General features: G+C 39.2%; 1 protein-coding gene across 1 annotated transcript in view; it reads left to right on the top strand.

Annotated features, from left to right (window-relative positions):
* Positions 1–19,902, top strand: part of LDLRAD4 (low density lipoprotein receptor class A domain containing 4) — a 607,914-nt gene that overhangs the window by 93,093 nt on the left and 494,919 nt on the right. Inside the window, exon 2 of the mRNA XM_036740198.1 lies at positions 5,116–5,201. The gene's annotated coding sequence lies outside the window, so the exon portion shown is untranslated. The remainder of the gene's footprint in view (positions 1–5,115; positions 5,202–19,902) is intronic.

Here is a 19,902-nt window from a genome sequence, read left to right as displayed (position 1 = left end):
TCATTTTCTACAAGGAGTCTTTCTTGACACCCGTCCCCCAACTACTAGTCCTCTCTTTTCCAAATGACCTTGTATGTTATTTACATTTGTTCCGTGTATGTTTATTTTATACATGTACTTGTGTGCATGTTTCCTCTGATAGAATGTAAGCTCTTTGAGGGTAGACGTAGCTTTATTCTTTGTATTTATATCCTGTGGTGGACAATGCCTGGCACACGGTAGATGATTAACAAATGCTTTTTGATTGCTTGGTATGCTGGTCCATCAAAAAGAATGTGGCAGATTTCAAACATGCACAATTCCTAACAAATAGTGAAGATTAATGGAAGGATACATATTTTTGATTATTTTTCTTCTTTCTACCCTCTGTCTTTAGGCTCAAATATTTTTCTCAGTTTTCCTCATTCTCTTATTTCTGTTTATAATTTCAATTAAGTGTTTATTCTTTCTCATTTTTAAACATTTTTTACTTTATTTTTTTCTTTTCTTTTTAAACTTTTTTTCTCATTGTTTTAAGAGTGAATTGTAGCTTCCTAAATACCTATACTTCATGAGACATCATCTCAGCTGAGAACTTGGCCTCATATTTTACAGAAAAAAATGAGGTCATTCACCGTGAATTCCCTCTTCTTCTCTCTTCCTCATCTCCTATTACTCAGGTGCCATCTGCCACTTTCTCATCCTTTACCTGTTTCACATGATGAAGTGGTCTTATTTCTTACCAAGGCTTACTCCTTACCTCTATTTGTTCAATTGATCCCATCCCATTCTAGCTCCTCAAACGGACTGCCCCCTCTGCAATCCTCACTTTTACTTAGTTTCAATCTTCTACCCTGTACTGGCTCATTTCCTACTGCCTACAACCATGCTCATGTCTCCCCTATCCTCAAAAAACCTTTACTTGATCCTTCTCTCTTCTCTCTACTGTTTCAGAACACCATTCTCTCCTAGTTTTCTTCTTAGCTATCTGATAGCTCCTTTTCTCTCTCTCCCCTTTGCTGGATCCTCCTCCAGATCATGCTCCGTAGCCATAGGTGTCCCGTAGGGTTCTGTTCTGGGCCCTCGTCTCTTCTTCCTCCATAATATTTCACTTGAGGAGCTCATCAGCTCCCATAGATTTAATTACCATCTCTATGCTGATGCAGCTAGGCAGCATAGTGGATAGAGTCCCAGGCCTGCAGTCAGGAAGACCTGAGTTCAAATCCAATCTTGGATACTTACTGTGTGACCTTAAGCGAGTCATTTAACCTTGTTTGCCTGAGTTTGCTCATCTGTAAAATAAGCTGGAGAAGGGAATGGCAAACCACTTCAGTATCTTTGTCAAGAAAACCCCAAAAGGGTTCACAAAGAGTCAGACATGGTCAAAAATGACTAAAACAAATAATCCTGATGATTCTCCAGTCTATCTCTTCTGACCTCCAATCTTGCGTCTCCAACTGCCTTTCAGACATCCTAAACTGGCTGTCCAGTAATCATCTTAAACTCAATATGTCCAAAACAAAACTTCTTATATTTTCCCCCAAACCCTTCCCCTTTCTATGTTCAATATTATTATTGAGGGCAATACCATTCTTCCAATCCCCCTCACAATCCAGGAATCATTCTGGATTCCTCATTATCTCTCATTTTTCATATCCAAGCTATTGTAAAAGCCTGTTGATTTCACCTTTGTAGTCTCTCTTGAAAATTCCCCCTTCTCTCTTTTGACACTTGCCACCACTTTGGTGCAGGCCCTCATCACCTCATGCCTTGATTATGATAGCCTGCCAGTTGATCTGTCTGCCTCAAGTCTCTCCCTACTCCAATCCATCCTCTTTTCAGCCACTAAAGTGATTTTCCTAAAGCCCAGGTCCAATAATGTCATCTCTCCTCTACACTATTTAATAAACTTCCATGACTTCCTATTGCCTCCAAGAACAAATACAAAATGCTCTGTTTGTCATTCAAAGCTCTTCATGACCTAACCTCTCCTACCTTTCCAGGCTTCTTACACCTTACTCCACAACATGTACTCTTTAGTACAATGACACTAGCCTCCTGGCTGTTCCGTGAACATGATATTCCATCTCTCAGCACTGGGCATTTTCTCTGGTTGTCCCCCATGCTTGGAATGCTCTCCCTCTTCCACTCCAACTACTGACACCCCTGGCTTCTTGTAAGTCCCAACTAAAATTCTACCTTCTGCAGGAAGCCTGCCCAAACCTCTTTTAATTCTAATGCCCTCTCTGTTTTAATTATTTCTTATTTATTCTGTATATAGCTTACTTTGTATATATTTGTTTGCATGTTGTCTTCCCCCATTAGATTGTAAGCTCCTTTGCCTCTTTTTGTATCCCCAGCAGTTAGTACAGTGCCTCGCACAAGGTAGGTGCTTAATAAATGTCAATTAATTGATTGTAGGGATTCGTATTTCACAGGAGAGAAGGAAAGATGTTGCCCAGGATCTTCCTTTCTGTTTATCTCAAATATAATTTTTCCATCCTCTTTAAACACACATATAATACGAACACTAGGATACTTATTTGGTGATAATTAAGAACACCATTTCCTTATTTTCTCCTTTTGTCCTCCCCTACCCTCTACTGGAATCTGTCCATTTCCTACATTGATTTGAGGGAAGGTTTTAAGATGACTGTTTTTAAGTCCAGTGCCTCCTCCATTTTCTTACCTTACCTCTAGAGTACAAACACTACAGTAAAGCATAAACTGTGTCCTGAGCTTTACAGGGATGAAAGTTGTCTAGTAAACAGAGTAAGTGCCACTTTGGGCCAATGACTTCTCTCTAGAATTTAGTTTCTTCATGTGTATAAAATGAAGGAATTAGAGTAGATACTCCCTTAGGTCCCTCCCAACTCTACATCAATCATGTTCAACCATCTGACTATCTTTCATCAGTTTTCAAGTCTTCTAAGCATTTCTTAAGTATTTTGAAGAACTTACCTGGTACCTTTCATTAAAAGTGTTGGTTTGTTAATTCCCTTTAGTTCCTTTTTGTGAAGTCAATTATCTTTCCAAATGCTTGGCTTCCCTTTGATGGCACAGAAAATGGTTGGACTTTCTTTCCAGAATTTGTGCTCCACACCATTTTGTGGAAAGATAGAAAGTGATTTGAGTGCTAGGGCTGAGGGAGAGAGAATTTTCAAGCTACCATTTTTTGGGTGGGGGTGGGGAGGACGCATGAGTGATAAAAATATATTTGAGAGACATAAGGTTCCTGAGGACAAGAAATACCTTGTTTTTGTTTTTATACTCCTGGTAATTAGCATAGTTCCTGAAACATTAGGTGCCTAATAAGTGCTTGTTGAATCAAGGTGAAATTAACTGGCTTGGGTGTCCTGCAACTAGTGTTTGTCGTTTTTCTTGGCTCCGGTCTTAGAATCCTGCTGTTTGAGGGAAGGAGCCAAAGCACAGATAAACCTTTCAGAAAATGTTCAAGTTTTCTGAGTGATTTATGGGGAAGAAGGAATATACCATAAATTCTTAAATAAAGATATCAGGGGAGCATGACAACTTTCTATAAGAAGATAAATATAGAACTTTCATTTTATTCTTTTACAAGGAGTTTGACTAATTGGAACACTTTTAAATATCTGGATTTGATGGAGACCATTTGGAATCTAAGACAGTCCCAATTTTTACTCTCTTTTTCTTTGTCTTTTTTCCCCACTAACTTGTGATTTAAAAAAACCAACCCACAAGATTTCTTATTTTACCCTAGAGAAAAAAGCTAACTCATGGAAGCAGCTGAATACATCTTTCAGTTTAACTTGTCTTTCTAAACAGAGCTTAATAATAATAAAAAAGTCTGCTTAAAATAGCTTAGAATATTCCAGTTTTAAATTTTGAATAAAAGTTTTATTTCTGAAATGGAATTTTAGGCAATTGGATTAGAATTTATATTTCAGAAGTAGGACATGCTTTTCTGTGTCAATCTACATGAGAAGGTGTAGACATCAATCAATGAGCATTTATTAAGTGCCTATTATGTTCCAGACACTCTCTGTTTCTGGGGGAATATTTCTGATCTACTAGAGAACTAATTTCTCCAGATCCTTAAACTTTATTTTCTTTTTTTCCCTTCTCTCAAAATGTATAAGTAAATATCTAAAGTATACTCCAACATAGCTGATAACTACACAAAATGGTGGTCTCATTTTCTGAATTCTGCCTCTGAAGAAACAGTGCAGTCTTTGGAACATACACGGATTGACTGAGCTGGTTGCAGAGGAGAAACACAAAGTGTACAGTGGAAGAGAAAAACTAAATTGTTTTCTTCCTTTGCTGGGCACAGGGGGTGGGGGTGGGCATGGGGAGGAGGAGGAAAGGAATGTTTGTGAGTTTTGCACCATTGATGCTCAGGTGGAGCTATAGGAAACAATAAGTCATTTTGACATACCTGGCCTTGGTGAACTGCCACTGGAATTCTGAGAGGGTTTTCCGGCTACACTGAGACATTTTTATTCAGATGTCTTGGCATTGGCTGATCACTTGAGAGTGACATATGGTAGAAACACGCTCTGAGGGGCAAGTCTCCCGGATGGCACACAGTACCACGTAAGATAGACAGATGGCGGCTTATTCAACCTTGGAAAGTAGTTTAATCCTACATATTGGCAGGGATGGGCGCTGGGAGAGATGCCTGTGGAATATGAGGCAAAGTGGTAGTGGGTTTACTTGGAAACTGCTTAGTAAAGGCAACAGAGGAGTGAGGACCTAGTATGGTGCCCAGCACCCAGTTACAGTGTGATGTACACAGTGGATGCTCAATAAATGTTGAGTGGGCATAATGATGATAAAGAATATCTGTGAAATTGAACTGGACAGTGTCTGAAGCACCAAGTGGAGGAAGATCTCTTAGAAGGGTGAGAGGTTGGGTATAGGAAATAAACACTGTAAGCTGCTTTGTAGCTAGAGTCACAAAACTTAGCTTCTCCCACCCCATTCCTTCTGAGTTATCCATCACTCATAGGACTGTATTACTTCTATAAAATAGGAAATGCAGATTTCTATTGAGTAAAGGGAGCCATTGGACCTCTTGTTCATATTCTCTAGTATCTCATATTTGGGATGTTAAGTGAGGAAAGTATTTACTGAAGCTATTTTTCTTTCCAATAGGATAATCTGCAGTTACAATATCAAGCTGCCGTCTTCCATTTGGACCAGTTTCAAAAACAAACACCAGTATGCATGCAATTTGTAAGGTGAGTAGATCTTAGTGCTTTCCTCCCCCCACCTCGCCCCTGCCCCCAATGCTTTTTGTGAAGGAAGGAATGCTGGTAGTTTCTTTTTGCTTTTTGCTTAGTTTTTCTCTGAAAAAAGTTGTGCATGTCTACAGGTATGAGAAATATCTAACTTAGCTTTGCTCTTTGATACTTTGATCTATGATTTCATTGGCGTGAGTGCTCCTCCACTGACGACTGCAGTATCTATGCACTTCTTCATCTTGGGCAGTTCTTTTCTTGAATTTATGACAAAAACAAATACTATGGAATTCTTTGACTCCCCCCTCATGTTTTATATGTTGTTATTTTTGTAGTGGGATATGGATATATAAACGTACATTTTTATATTTCCCACAAATAAATGGGGAAAATCAAACTTCACGTTTATATTCTAGATACTTGAGTAAGATCTTTGTCAGTAGAGGCTAAGATATGGAAAAAAAGTTAAGGTTAATCTGGGATTTTGAAGTTTTCATTGCAGGCAAGGGTGGTTGTAGTGGAAAACTTCCTGGACTGGGAGTCAGGAGATCCTGGTTCTAGTCCCAACTCAGTCATTAGTTATATGACCATCAGCAAATTATTTCACTTGTTTGGGATTTAGTTTCTTTATCTGTAAAATGAAGGTGAACTAGTAAATCTCCAAAGCCTCTTCTGATCTGAAACCCTTTTGTTCTAATTAAAAAAATTTTCAGCTTAGATGTTGCATGAAAAAAGTTTAGTTCACTATATTGGAACATCTATGGTATGAACCATGGAAAGGGTCAGAGGATTTTCTTCTTCATTTTCATTTCTTATGTATTTGACTAAGTTTGGGGGCATTTGAGAGAGAGGAGAGTTTGAAAATTTAGACCTTTGCTATTTGACTTTGGTCCCTAGCACTTTGTATAATATTTTCAGTCTCTGCATATTTGCAGACTCCAGATCTGACTCTAGAATCACCTAGAAGCAAGTGGCTGACCAACAAATAAGATACCTTTTGGTAAAGCACAGATGGTATAGTGGCAAAAATGCTGGGCAAGTGTCTGTCAGTTAGCTCTTTGTGTAGCCAGACACTTACACCAAAGGTTCCCAAACTTTCTTGGTTCCTAGAACTTTTAGAGTCTCAGTGATTTTTTTACAGTGCCTCTAAGCCAAAAGAAATGCCAAATTATTCCATTTATTAAAGAGTTATATCCAAATAGATTAATATTTATGTCCTAACAACTTAGTAACCATTTGAAAAAATAATATTCATAAACTGAAAGAAAAATAATATATATTTTTAAATTCTTAATTATAATTGCCTAGTAATGGGAAATGTGCATCTACTGGACATTGCACAACTTCTCAAACCTTGAAATCTGCTTAGTTTCCACCAATCATTTGCTTGGAATCTGCCACAGTCTCATTTCCTGTTCTACGTTGATTTGTACAGGATGCTTGCGTTTTATCACAGAAACTGTCAAAAACCTAGCATCATAAAGATATCTTGTCCCAAATGAAGAAGTTACTGGTGTAGCCCAAAGTAAGTCTGACAGATGCCAAGGATTGCTGTGTTTTCCTCAAAAATTTAAAAAATCTTATTGTACCCCAGTGAGTTCACTTCAGGGTCCTGGAACACCACCAGGCGCAGTATTAACACAGTCTTAACAACTTCTTGTCTTAGTTGTCTCGTCTGTAAAATGAGTTTCACTTACCTACCTCCCAGGTTTGTTGGGGGGATCAGATGAGAAAATGTTCTATGAGAGCACTTGGGAAAATATGAAGTTTTCCTAAGGTTTTTTTTGCTCACTGAAACTTTTCTAGGTAAATGTCTCATTGCTTAAGGCAAGCATATTTTATAAAAGCTCCCTGGAGGTTCTTCCAGCATCTCCCCTTGGTCCCTTTTATGTAGGAATGCTGTTGGCCTTAAATTAAGAAACTGGTGATTCATGAAGGACTTATCTCATCCCTTGAGCTAGGCACAAGATTAGTTCAAATGGCCCTCCTGTTTTGGGTACTTGCCTAAATATAGTAGAAGCCTATGCTGCTATGGATTGAGAATCCAACATTAGCTAATAAATGGTCTTCTGAGGTCAGGATATTTCCTGCATATTGCTGACTAAAAGCCGAGTTGGTATTTCCTTTCTTTCCTTCCTTCTTTCTTTCTTTCTTTCTTTCTTTCTTTCTTTCTTTCTTCTTCCTTTCTTTCTTTCTTTCTTTCTTTCTTCCTTCCTTCCTTCCTTCCTTCCTTCCTTCCTCTCTTTCTTTCTTCTTCCTTTCTTTCTTTCTTTCTTTCTTTCTTTCCTTCCTTCCTTCCTTCCTTCCTTCCTTCCTTCCTTCCTTCCTTCCTTCCTTCCTTCCTTCCTTCTTTCTTTCTTTCTTTCTTTCTTTCTTTCTTTCTTTCTTTCTTTCTTTCTTTCTTTCTTTCTTTCTTCCTTCCTTCCTTCCTTCCTTCCTTTTTCTTCTTTCTTTCTTTCTTTCTTTCTTTCTTTCTTTCTTTCTTTCTTTCTTTCTTTCTTCCTTCCTTCCTTCCTTCCTTCCTTCCTTCCTCTGACTGGACCCAGGATCTAATTGGACTTCCTGAAAATGGGGAGAGAGGTGAGAAGGAAGGAGCCTTTTTATTTTTTTACTTTCACAGACTCCCATGACCAGTCTATTCAGGCCATGGGGTTCAATTTGTGGACTTTTACCTGGAGGAAATATCAGTGCTTTTTAAAAAGTATGTCATTCATAATGCCCCTGTGAATGGTGGGGGTTGCATTTCTGTTTTTAACTGCGCATGCTGCTCACACTCTCCTGTCTCTGATGATTCCTTGTCTTCTTTGCTTTGGTGATTACTGATCAATCTCCCTAGTTCTTAGATAGTTTGTTGTATCACCTACTAACTTAGAGTGAAGATATCCTGCCTTTATACAGTTGTGGAAAACAGCCTCTGGGATCCACTAGCAAAGGTAAAAGTAGGGGTAGAGCTAATACAGCTTTTCTTTCATTATCTCCTGAATAGTCACCATTCCCTTTGGGAAGCAGATGCTGATGGAACAGCCTTTTTGTGGCTGAGCAGGCAGGTTGTACATCAATCACATGCCCTGGGATTTGCAAAACAGAAGTCACAAGAGAAAAGTGCGAATTCTTGCAAATTGACAAGGTGATTGATAATCTCCTTATACTTAAGTTTGGAATGTTCCCCCTGCTGTATGAACTAATATTCAAAGACCTATGGAAATCTTTTTTTGACTGCACTATCATATGTCCGCTTTAGGTTTGAATAAAACAAGACCAGCTCCTGTGTCTGGGGCATCAGGGCAGTTAAGAGGCATGATATGCAGAGCTGTAGGTGGCCCCATGAATCCTGAGTAAATTTACGAGCACAGACTTGGATTCCGAAGTGTCATAAAAACCTTCGCACCTCTAGAAATAAGTTCTTACAGTTGACTGTCCTGGAATTTATTTTTGCTCTACCACTTGCAAAAATATGTCCTCTAAACAGCTCACAGCTGGATTGTGAGACATAACTAAATGCTGATAAAATGGATAAGGTGACAATCACACTTTTTTTTTTTTGCTCTACTTCCCCGGTTAGGACAGTTGATATGGGCATTTAGAGTTATGCACTAACTGTAGAAATGTGATTCCACAAGAAAGTAGACCTTCTTGGCCCTTGGTCACAACTAGGACTAGGTCTTAATTTTTATTTTCTGCCAGAGTCCTTAAATTGGTTACAGAGTCAACCTTGGGACTTCCCTTAGACCTTTTGAGATATTTATGCTCTTTAAGAGGGGAAAAGCCAAATGCCATAAGGTCTTTAGAAATGGGAGAAGTTGAGGAGAGACTTTAATCTTCTTTTCCAGGAGGGAAAATATACTAGGCTGGATTGAGAAATTTAGAGGAGACATACTCATCTTTCCTTTAATTTTCAAGAGCAGAGAAGTTATACTGAAAGAAATTTCTGAAGCATCTAACATAGAGCTAAGGCTCAATAAGTAGTGGTACTGGTGATGCAACCTTGGATGAGATTTATTGCAAAGTTACTCAGTGGTACAGGAAGATATTGGGATAGGGGTCATTAGTTCAAGTCTCCCATACTTGGTTTCCTGTCCTTTTCCTTCATAAGGAAGCAAGACTTCAAAACTCAGAGCCATTTTGTTGTCAGTATGAACAATAAAGGGTCAAATTGGGAAATCCCTGCTGTCTCTTCAGGTAGTCCATAAGGAATTGAAATGGATTATGGGACTAGAGAGAGGTAGGGAATGTGCTCTAGTGTGAGTCTTATAGTCCCTAGGGCTGGGCTTTTTAAGCAATTAGAAAAATAACCTTAGACATGTGCAAGTTACTCCTCCCCACCCTAGCTTCCTGTCTTTGTGTTACATTTAAAGATTTAAGGTAAAATCAAAGGAGATCAATAGTACTGGAGAAGCTTTAACTTGGAGTATATGTTCCTGCTGTCTACATTGATAAATACATATAAAGTTTATTTATATCAGGCCTGTCTATAAAATTGTCCTTGGCACTTTGCCGTAAAATGGATTAAATTGTTGAAATGTTATGACATGAAAATATTTAAAGGTATAGAATGACTGCATCCTGCCTCAGGCACCCCAATAAGAAGGAATGAGAGCCCACTTTAAAATGAGGTTCATTTAGAGGTTTCTTTCCCTTAGAGAGCCTGTTGGTCTAGGCCTTTCAAGTAGAGATTTCTACTCTATAGGTTCAATATGGCAGAAAATTGAATCCACTCTTTGTGTTTTAACACCTCAGGTTAAGCATTGAGTGATTCTGTGGCAGGATGGTGGGGTGTGTGGAGTGGACATGATCTGGTCTCATCACTTTGCTGTAGATATCTTGAGATTCCAATATCTTCAACCACTCATTGGCTGCCTGCCTTTGCCTTTGCCTTACTCCCGCTTCCATCCATCTGAGGGGTTGTGGCACCTGAGACAGTCAGGGCTCTGTTTTTTGTCTCCATTTTCCATTCTATTGTTCTCCAGTTACAAGGAATGAAAAGAGGAGCTAGGAATATGGATGTGTCTGGGGCACAGCTTCTCCAAGGCTCCAAAGGTTGAAGTAAAAAAGCAAAGTTAACTCATGCACATAGAGAAAGGTGCTAGGAAGGAATCTCAGTAGTTAGCACCACTTTTCTCTTTTCCCCTTTCCTGTATCCCTTTTCTTCCCCTTCCCCACTCATCTTTCATCTTTTCCCTCTCTTGTTCCCTTTTGTTTTCCTTCCTACAAGATGGAATTGTGGTGGTAATCACTTAATTTCTTTTGTCTACAAGATTAAGTGCAATAATAGTATAGTATAGTACTTTGTAAGTCTTCGAGTGCAATATAAATGTTATCTGTTATCTATCTATCTATTGTTGTTATTCGTTATTCTATGATATGGTATTAATATGTAATATAGCATTATTCTATGGTATTATTTTAGAGTAGAGTTTTTAACTTGGGCATCCACAGAACCTGGAGGGGGAGTCTATGGAGAGATTGGGGGGAGGGCATCCTGAGAATTTGAATGGGGAAAAAATATATCTTTATTTTCATTAACCTTTAATTGAAATGAGTATTTCCTTCAATTATGAAAGTAGGCAATAAACATCATTCTGAGAAGGAGTCCATGGCCTTAACTGGCTAGCCAAAGGGGACTGTGACACCAAAGAGATTAAGGTCCCCTGGGCTTTGGTATATGCTCCTATATAAAAATAAAGGCATGCTCTATCTTTTGGATTAGCCACCAGCCTCTTGTCCTCTTTGGCAGAGCCCCATTTCGTTACACTGATTCAAAGCTCAATTCAAGGCCATTTTCTACATGAGGCCTTTCCTGATATTGCATCCTGCCCCCATGCTGATTCCCACCCCTGGAGCTGCAGGATGCCTTCTCACCCTGAAATCACTCTGCCTTTACTTTGTATATATTTTAAATATGTTTACATGTTGTTACCCCGATAGAATGTCATCTCCTTAAAGACATGGACTATTTCAGTTTTATTTTTGCATTTTCAGTTCCTAACACAGACCCAGACAATAAGGAGGTACTTAATAAAGGCTTCTTGATATCGTCCAGGTGCAGCTGGGAATTTGTGCGTAGGATAGTGCTTAGCATACGGCAGATAGCCCATATATTTATGGTTGTCTGGAATAACTAACAGTTCTGGAAGCCTAGAAGGAAGCCTCTCACCTCTGGAACCTCAGAAATTCTGGAAGGGATGCAATGAAAAGAGTCATGGTGATCTTGGACTAGTCACTTTACTTTTAGTTTACTCAACATAAGATCAAAGCGATTTGGACTGGCTACTGTTTAAGATCATCCTACTCTTTACTTATTACTAGGAGGCAAGGGTATAACATTCTATCTGAAAAAATAATACCCTTTTATTTTAAACTTATAAGGCAAGAAGCACCAACAACTAATATCTAGAAAAGTATTATCAGATTGCAAAAAAGCTAGGAAATTTTCCACGTAAAAAGTTCGTTGCGGGGTGGGGGGGGTGGGAAACGTGGTTTAGTGGAGGTGGATGTGGGTGTTGCAGGGCATGAAGGTTAAAAATAAACCCTTCAGAAACTCCGGGTTGCTTCATGGCGTGTGTATTTTTCCATATGGGGGAAGGTTTGAAATAGTATTTCTTTTTATGGGATTTTAGCAGCGGGCTCGAAAGTGAGGCTTTGTGGGTTCGCTTTCCCTGTGTAGGTGATATAACTTTTGTAACAGTGCGAGAGAGCGCGTAGGCAGTGTGGCAGGAGATTTCTGCGAGGTTCTCTATCTGTCTTCCTTCATGCCTTTCCTCCCCACCCTCAAACTCCCAGCCCCGCCCCTCGCTTTTTCTAACCCACTTGAACAGCACCGAAGTGCAAAATGTGCTTTTGCCAAGGTCAGTTTCTTGTGATGACTTGCCTGTGGCAAGTGATGCCAGTTGTAACAGACTGAGTCTCAGCAGCTCGCACAAAGTCACATTGGTGCATCTGCGGAGGACATCCATCCAGAGCAGGTTATCCTAACTGGGGTCCGGGATTTCCTTACAAGGCTGGCTGCTGAATTCCAGCAGATTTATTTAACTCCTCGTGTCTGGGGCGAGATTGCCTCATGGCTTGACGGCTATGCGTCCATGAGATGAATTGGTCCTGTCTTTCAGGAGCCCTTAAAGAATCTTTAGAGTACCTCAAGGTGATTTTAGACTTATGGGAATTAGGGTAGGTTGACCTGTAAGTACTTCGGTTTCTATTCAGAGAGAACGGAAAAAGGAGAGAGCCACTGGAGCATGAAGAGGGAGGTTTATTTGACTTGGAAAAGTCACTTTAAAGATTGTTAGATAAGAAATGTATGGTTGGGGGTGAAATACTCTAGACTGGTTTGGAAAGGACATACGGCATGAAAATAAGGGTTTTTATTCTAACCGGTGCAGCCCGATGGCACAAAAACAGAGCATGTATAGATTTAATTGGAGTCCTCTTTTAGGCTCTCTTCTTGAATGAACAGAATATAGCATTTCTTTTTCAAAGTCATGGGGAAGGGATACATATATATGTTTGGGCATAATTTGTGCCAAAGACTGCTTTGTAATGCTTGATTAACTTGAAGAATATGGCACTTGAGAATTCAAAAGAAGTGTCTGCGGTTCTCTGAGCATGTAGGATTCTCTTGAGGCTCCGAATGACACTGTATGAAATGTTTGTTCATTTTACACTTTTGCTTTTATATGGTTTGTCACGACGTTTTGCAGTTTTCTGGCTTGCTCTCGGCCAGCCTATGGAGGGGGCTGCCGAGGAGGGAAGCTGCCTCAGATTGCTAAGTAACAATCTTAGATGTTTGAAGTACTGCTGGCTGCCTCATCCCAACCCTTTCATAAGATTGCTGGGAGTGTGGCGAGTTTTTTCAATATTTTTGCCCTGTGTTCCCGCGTTCTTGGAGTGGGGGTAGGGGTGGGGATGGTGATGGCAAAATACAATTGGTATTGTGAACTGCACACTGTGGTGCTTTTAATGCTAAATGATCATGAAGAAAACAGTACCTTGGACAGACTAAGTTTGCAGTATCTAACGGTCCTGCTGAGTCCTTATTCTATAATAGTTTCCCTCTCCATTTATTCTATGAACATCAGGAGGAGATATTTGTCTTTGGGGGCCAATAGGGTGGGAAGACCCAAGGCTATACCCAAAATTACATTAGATAGTTTTCATTATCAGTAAGCAGGAAAGCATAGCTCAACCCACAGGTGATATATTTATTCAATATAGTTTTCATTTTCAAAAATAGAACTGTTTTCATTCTCCAATCACAGCCCACTTGAATATGTGTCTTGTCTTATTTTTAAAAATTCATAATGCTTTGTACAAAGTTGACACTTACTAGATGCCCACTGAATTAAATTTAGTGGAATTGGTCAAAGTACGTGGATGAAAAAAATATTTCGGTTATTCTGAGGTCACCATTTCAAGGAACTCCTTTCCCAAGCAGAATATAAAGGCAGTATTTTAGAAATTGGCTTATAGGATAGTACTCAACTTGGTTTGTCTAAAATCCTAAATGAGCTATTGCATATGTATGTATGTATGTATGTATATGCATATGTGTATGTATATGTATATATCTGTAGGTTCTTTTTCACTTGTGCTAGTACATATTTGTACCACTTGTATCCAAGAAAAAATGTCCTTTAGAGACTTCTAAGCCAAATAAAATATACTTTTAAAAAATCTCTTTTTTCTGAATAGACAGGTTTATTTTTAGTAGAACCTTTGTCCTAGATGTTGAGATGTGTGCCTTTTTTTGTGAGGATCCCACTTTCTTGGTGCTAAGGTCAGTCACGCTTGTCTCAGTTTGTCATTTTGCAAAATGAGAACTATATATAATACCTGTTTATATCACACTGGGGTTTTCTAAAAATTAAATAATGAGCTAAAGTCAGATCTTTTTGGAGACAGAAACTGTTATGTGTTGTTACGTTTCTCTGAGGTCTGGACTCATGTTGGAACCCTGGAGAGCTTGTCTCTGCCTCAGTGTAAACGAAGGCTGTGTTTGTGATAGTACCTTCTGAAACCATTCTTTCCTCCTCCCATTTCATGTGTGTCTTGTAGGAGTCACAGCTAGTAGCAGCAGTAGTCGTGGCTTTAGTTCCCTTTGACCCTGGGTGGGTGCCAAAAGAGCAGCTGTAGGAGCTATAGGGGGTGACGTTGGTTTCAATGAAGTAGGAGCACCCCACATAAGTTAGGGTGGCATCTCTACTAATGCTTCTAGTAGTAACAGTCTTGCTGAGTCCTTATTCTATAATAGTTTCCCTCTCCATTTATTCTATGAACATCAGGAGGGGATATTTGTCTTTGGGGGCCAATAGGGTGGGGTGACCCAAGGCTATACCCAAAATTATATTAGATAGTTTTCATTATCAGTAAGCAGGAAGGCATAGCTCAAGATTGATAAATTCCTCTAAAGAAGGGGATTTGTTGGGGGAATTACTGACAATTTTGGGTAGATTTTCTAGTACTCTGAGTGCTTTTACCTTAGATGCTATATATCATGCTTTGTATGTGACTTTGGGGTATTTTTAATGGGATACATGAGTGAATTCCATGAGCTCAACGCCATCTTAGACCAGAGGCTATATAAGTGGTTAGTGGGCGAGATGCCTTGTTTTGTATAGCTTAGTAGGACTGATGGCCATGTTGGGACATTTTAATGACTACCTGGAACAAAGGGTGATGGAAATGATCAGGAACCAGAGAGAATGGTGGAAACCATTAGGGTAATCAGGATATCACCAAAACTTTGAAAATAAAGGTAAGTTGGATACCTTAGTCTCCTCTGCTATGTCTGTAATGAGCCCATGCCTGTGATTGTCTGACCCAGTAGTGTAAATATTAGCCAGTTTATCATGCAAGAAGAGGAGGAAAGTCTCAAGATCCTAGGTAAGGAATGGACCATTCCATTCAATGAGCATTTATCAAACATCTACCTTGTCCAAAGTATTGTGCTTGGTGTGGGGAATTGAAGACAAAAGTGCAGAACACTCCTTGCCCTCAGGGAATTTACATTCATGGTCTGATTTGAGGCAGTATTTTTCTGGGACCATGATCAAGGGCAGACTCCATAGGCCTAGGGTCTGATTGAGTCAGGATCCTAAATAAACTACATAGGGAATATCATAATGATGGAAAGATGATGCCAGTCTGGGGAAAGGTGATTCCAAAGCAGATAGTTATATAGAGGGCAGATTCTTGGGTTCCTTTTGGGAGAGACTATAATTTGGCAGTTGGGGAGCTTCTCAGGCTAAGGAGTGTATGTGTGTGTGGGTGCATGTGCGTGTGCCTGTATCGTTAACAAGGCTATAGCAGAGATCTGATTATAGCCTAATTCTACCACCACTGCAGAACCTGAGGAAATTGGTTTTATTCTAGACCTCAGTTTCAACTTTTGTAAAGTAAGGCAGTTAGAATGCCTGATTGCTGACTCCTCCAAACTCTGACAATCTGTAAGTGAAATTTCCTTAATCAGTCAGTCAACCAATCTATCGGTCAGCAAGCTTCTACTTGAAGCATGTTCCTTGAGTATGAGATTCCATCTCTCATCTCTGCCTGATTCTTCTCCCAGGCCTAGAATGCTCTGCTCCCTCAATTAAATCTCTTAGATTCCCTGTCTCCCTTCAAGACTTGGCTCAATAGCCGCTTTCTGCAGTTCTCCCTCCCTCCTTCCTCATCCCTTTTCAGATTAACTTCATCTATCTAATTATTACAAATTGTCTTCCCATTAGGATATAAACTTCTTCCATGGATAGACTGTTTTCTTTTTGGCCCTCCCCTTTAGATTTTTTTTGTATCCGCAGTGCTTGGCACATATGAAGGACTTAATAAATGCTTGCTGACTGACAGTAATGTCATGAAAAAAAATCAAAAGACCTCAACATTAAGATCAGTTCAGTGGCCTCAGAGGTCTAAAGATAAAGCAGACCTTTCTACTCTCAGCAGAGAGTTGGTGATCTAATGTATAGGCTGTGGGTTGAGGTAGTTATTTATAGACATAGCCAATGTGTTCATTTGTTTTGCTTGATTGTATGCATTTGTTAAAAGGAAAGATTTTGTCTTGGGCTGAGGGAGAGGGGAAGTCATTAAAAATGACAATGACTGTTGACTGACAGTAATGGTTTAAAAAAAGTATCAGTAAAACATTTAAAAAAGGAAAAAGAAATCTAAGTGAAGATGAGATCAATCAGATAGAACTGTGATTATAGAACAATATACCACATACATGAATTTGGAAAAGAGTTCTTTTTAAGGGAGCATTAAAATACACGATGAAGATCATGACTTAGGTGGACCAGCATGACTAGCAAAAGAATTTTACAAGCCCATAATGATATTTTTTGTCCAGGTGGCAAGAACATATATGCACAGTCAGTACTCAGTGCAATTTAGCTAGATTTTAGTCATGGAACCCATGACTATACATCAGCCCTGGATAGCCAGTTTCCTTACAGGTAGATAGATAAAGCATTTATTAAGCTTAATATGTGGCAATGTGGTAATCTCTAGATATAGAAATGCAGGCAAGCAAGACAGTTCTTATCCATAAGGAGTTTTCAGGGACACAACACCTAGAGGGGAGCTGAAAAGCAGGGTAATACGTGTGTGGTGGCACGCTGAGGAGGTAGCCAATAGGCGGTGTGGGGACTTGGTGCTAGAAAGATAAGATGAAAGCTTATCTATCAGTGTCAGGGGAACACCTAAAAAAGGCTTCAGGTATCTTATTCTCATCCCCACACCCTCACCTGTCAAAGAGGATATGCATTATTAGAATGATGGATATTGTTAGCATATCAGGATAGATCATGCATATGACCTATGGAGGCAGGCAAAGAGGAAGTGTGGCTGTTCTGCCAAGAGCATACCCTGGCATTTTTTCTGAGGACACTACTTTTAAGCAGACCTTGTTGATATTATTGTTGGTGTTTGATATTGGCTTCAGTCTCAAACTGAGGAAGTCATTTTATGAATGAACCTCAGTTTCAATGTCTTTTGCAAAGTTTGAGTACAGAAAGGAGTCTGAGAAGGAGTTTATGGAAGTGAGATTGTATGACTAGGAATTAGAAAGCTTAAATTTGTGTTTTTCATTGTATGTTTGTTAGTTTGCATAATTGGATTTTAGGGGGCAATGTGTGAGCCCATAGCTATGTTATCATACTTCCTGGAGGTCTGGGCACATTTTACAATACTGAGAGACAATGTGATGAAATTTTGCTGTAGGCAGTGTAGTCAGCTGGAGTCAATGGAGGACCCATCTATGGTAGTCTCTCCTATGATCATTCTCTTTCCTCCCTTTGCCTCTTTTAGAATATGCTAAAGTAGGTAGTAGGAATCTGATTATAGCCTAATTCTACCACCACCTTGCAACTTTTTCTCCCCTCACTCTCATTCATGTCTGACATTCAATCATATCTTCCAACTTTAATGTCTTCTATAATGCCTTTTTTGGTTAAGATTATGTTTTTATGGTACTAATTATTGACTTCGGGTGGGAAGAATGCTTGACTTCACTTAGTCAGATCCTTAAAATCCCTATATACCAAGGGCAAGCATTGCAGGATTGCCATCGGTGGCAAAAAAAAGGAAAAAAAAAGCAAACCACACTTCTGTCTTTGAACCATATGGGTTCTGTACCTTCTTGTTTTTTCCCCCTTCAGATTCCTTTATCTTATATAGTGCTTTGAAATTGAAAATTCAGTGAATTAAGAAACAACTTATTGTGAAAATGTAGAGGTTTTCCTCTAACCAATTCAACAAACAAGTGTCTTCTGTGTGCTACCTACTGTGATAGTAGGGTAAATATCAAATTTATTATTTTTATTTTTAAACAGTATTTTTTGCATTTCAGTTTTATGTCTTAAAAGTAGTGATATATTTTATTTTTGACAAAACAGCTACTTTCTAACAAGCCCTTTTAAAAAATACAATTCCTGAAAACAGTATTATTGATCATTGGCAGAAAGGAGGGATGCATCCTTTAACTTTGGTGATGACATTAATGAGATAGAAAGTTTAGAAAAACAATTCCCTGCTCTCATGGGCTTTATAGTCTCCTGGAAGAATATAACATACACACAAGAATTACATAATGTATAATAATACATAAATGCACTAGAGAGGTACAAAGTGCTATGTGATGTCTAAAGAGTGACTTTATGCAATAATAGGGAAATCAGAGTTCAGGGAGGAGACATTATTTGAATCAGATTGTAAAGGAAAGGTTGGAAGGAATTCAGCAGGTCAGGAGATGAAAGGCAAACATTCTAAGCCCAGGGAACAGTGGAAATAAAGACATAGTGGTCTGTTAGAGAGATGCAGAGAGTATGGTTTGACTAGAATGTAGAGGATATGGAGGGAAGTTGTAAGATTTGGTTGGAAATGTAGGGTGGCAATTTAAATATAAAAGTCACACTATTAAAATTAGAGCAGAATGGAAGATTATATATTTCACAGATATATACAGGGGAAATTAATAGTTAGAAGGTATAGAAGAGATCAGAGAAGACTAAATGGATAATCTTGATCACATCAAATTGAAAAAAAAGTTGCACAAATAAAAACAGGTAACTACAATGAAAAGTGTATGAAAAAATCTTTGCATTTTGTCTTTGACAAAAATTTGACACCCCAAATCTATAGGGAATTGCTATGAATACACGTGTATAATTGAGTCATTTCCTGATAGACAAATAGGAAAAGGACTTAAAGTTTCAAAAGAAATACATGAAGTGATGTTCAAGATCACTTATAATTGGAAAAATGCAAATTAAAACAATTCCAATATCCCACACCATACCCATCAAGCTGACAAAGATACTAGAAGATGGGAAAACTCATTGCTACAGAAAGACAGCCATGCCACTTCATTGTTGTTGAAGCTATGAGTCAAGTGAACCATTCTGAAAAACAGAAATTGTGCAAGATAAATTACCAAATTTTTCATACAATTTAGCCTAGAGATCCCACTACTGGGACTATATAACAAGAGATTTATTGACAGCAAGAAAAGACCCACATATTTACAGAAATATTCGTCACAGAATAATTTGTGATAATAAAAAGCTAGAAACAAAATAGCTGCCCAACAATTGATGAATTACTGAACAAATTATAATATATTAATAGAGTATTACAGTCTTATAAGGAAGTATTTATATTAAGAAATCAGGAAATCAGGGGCAGAGCCAAGATGGCAGCTGGAAAACAGGGACTCGCTTAAGCTGTCCCCCAAATCCCTCCAAACACCTGTAAAAAATGGCTCTGAACAAATTCTAGCGCTTCAGAACCCATGAAATAACAGAGGGAAACAAGTCTCCAGTCCAAGACAGCCTGGATGGTTGCTGGGAAGAGTCTATTGAACCATGCTGGGAGCAGAGCACAGCCTGATGTGGGCCATGCCAGGTCAGGCCAGACCAGGAGTTGGGCGGAGCAGGCCTAACCCTAAATGAATCACTGAGCTGTGGCAGTTACCAGACTTCTCAACCTACAAATGCCAAAGACCACTGAGCAGGTTAGTGGGAAAGCTGCTGGATCAGGGTGAGAGAAGTACGCAGTCTGGCCCCAGCCCTGGGGACAGTGGAGGTGGCGCAGCAGCAGCAGGAAGCTCCTGCAGCTGCTTCCAGAGCTCCAGCATCAGCTGCTTCCAGAGTCCCTGGCCCACACGGTGGGAGGAATGAAGTGGTCCATCAGAGCGGGAATGCAGGGAGTGCTTTGC

Source organism: Trichosurus vulpecula, chromosome 1, assembly GCF_011100635.1.
Source record: "Trichosurus vulpecula isolate mTriVul1 chromosome 1, mTriVul1.pri, whole genome shotgun sequence".
Lineage (NCBI taxonomy): Eukaryota > Metazoa > Chordata > Mammalia > Diprotodontia > Phalangeridae > Trichosurus > Trichosurus vulpecula.
Note: the sequence above shows the minus strand (reverse complement) of the source record. Positions and strands in the feature narration are given on the sequence as shown.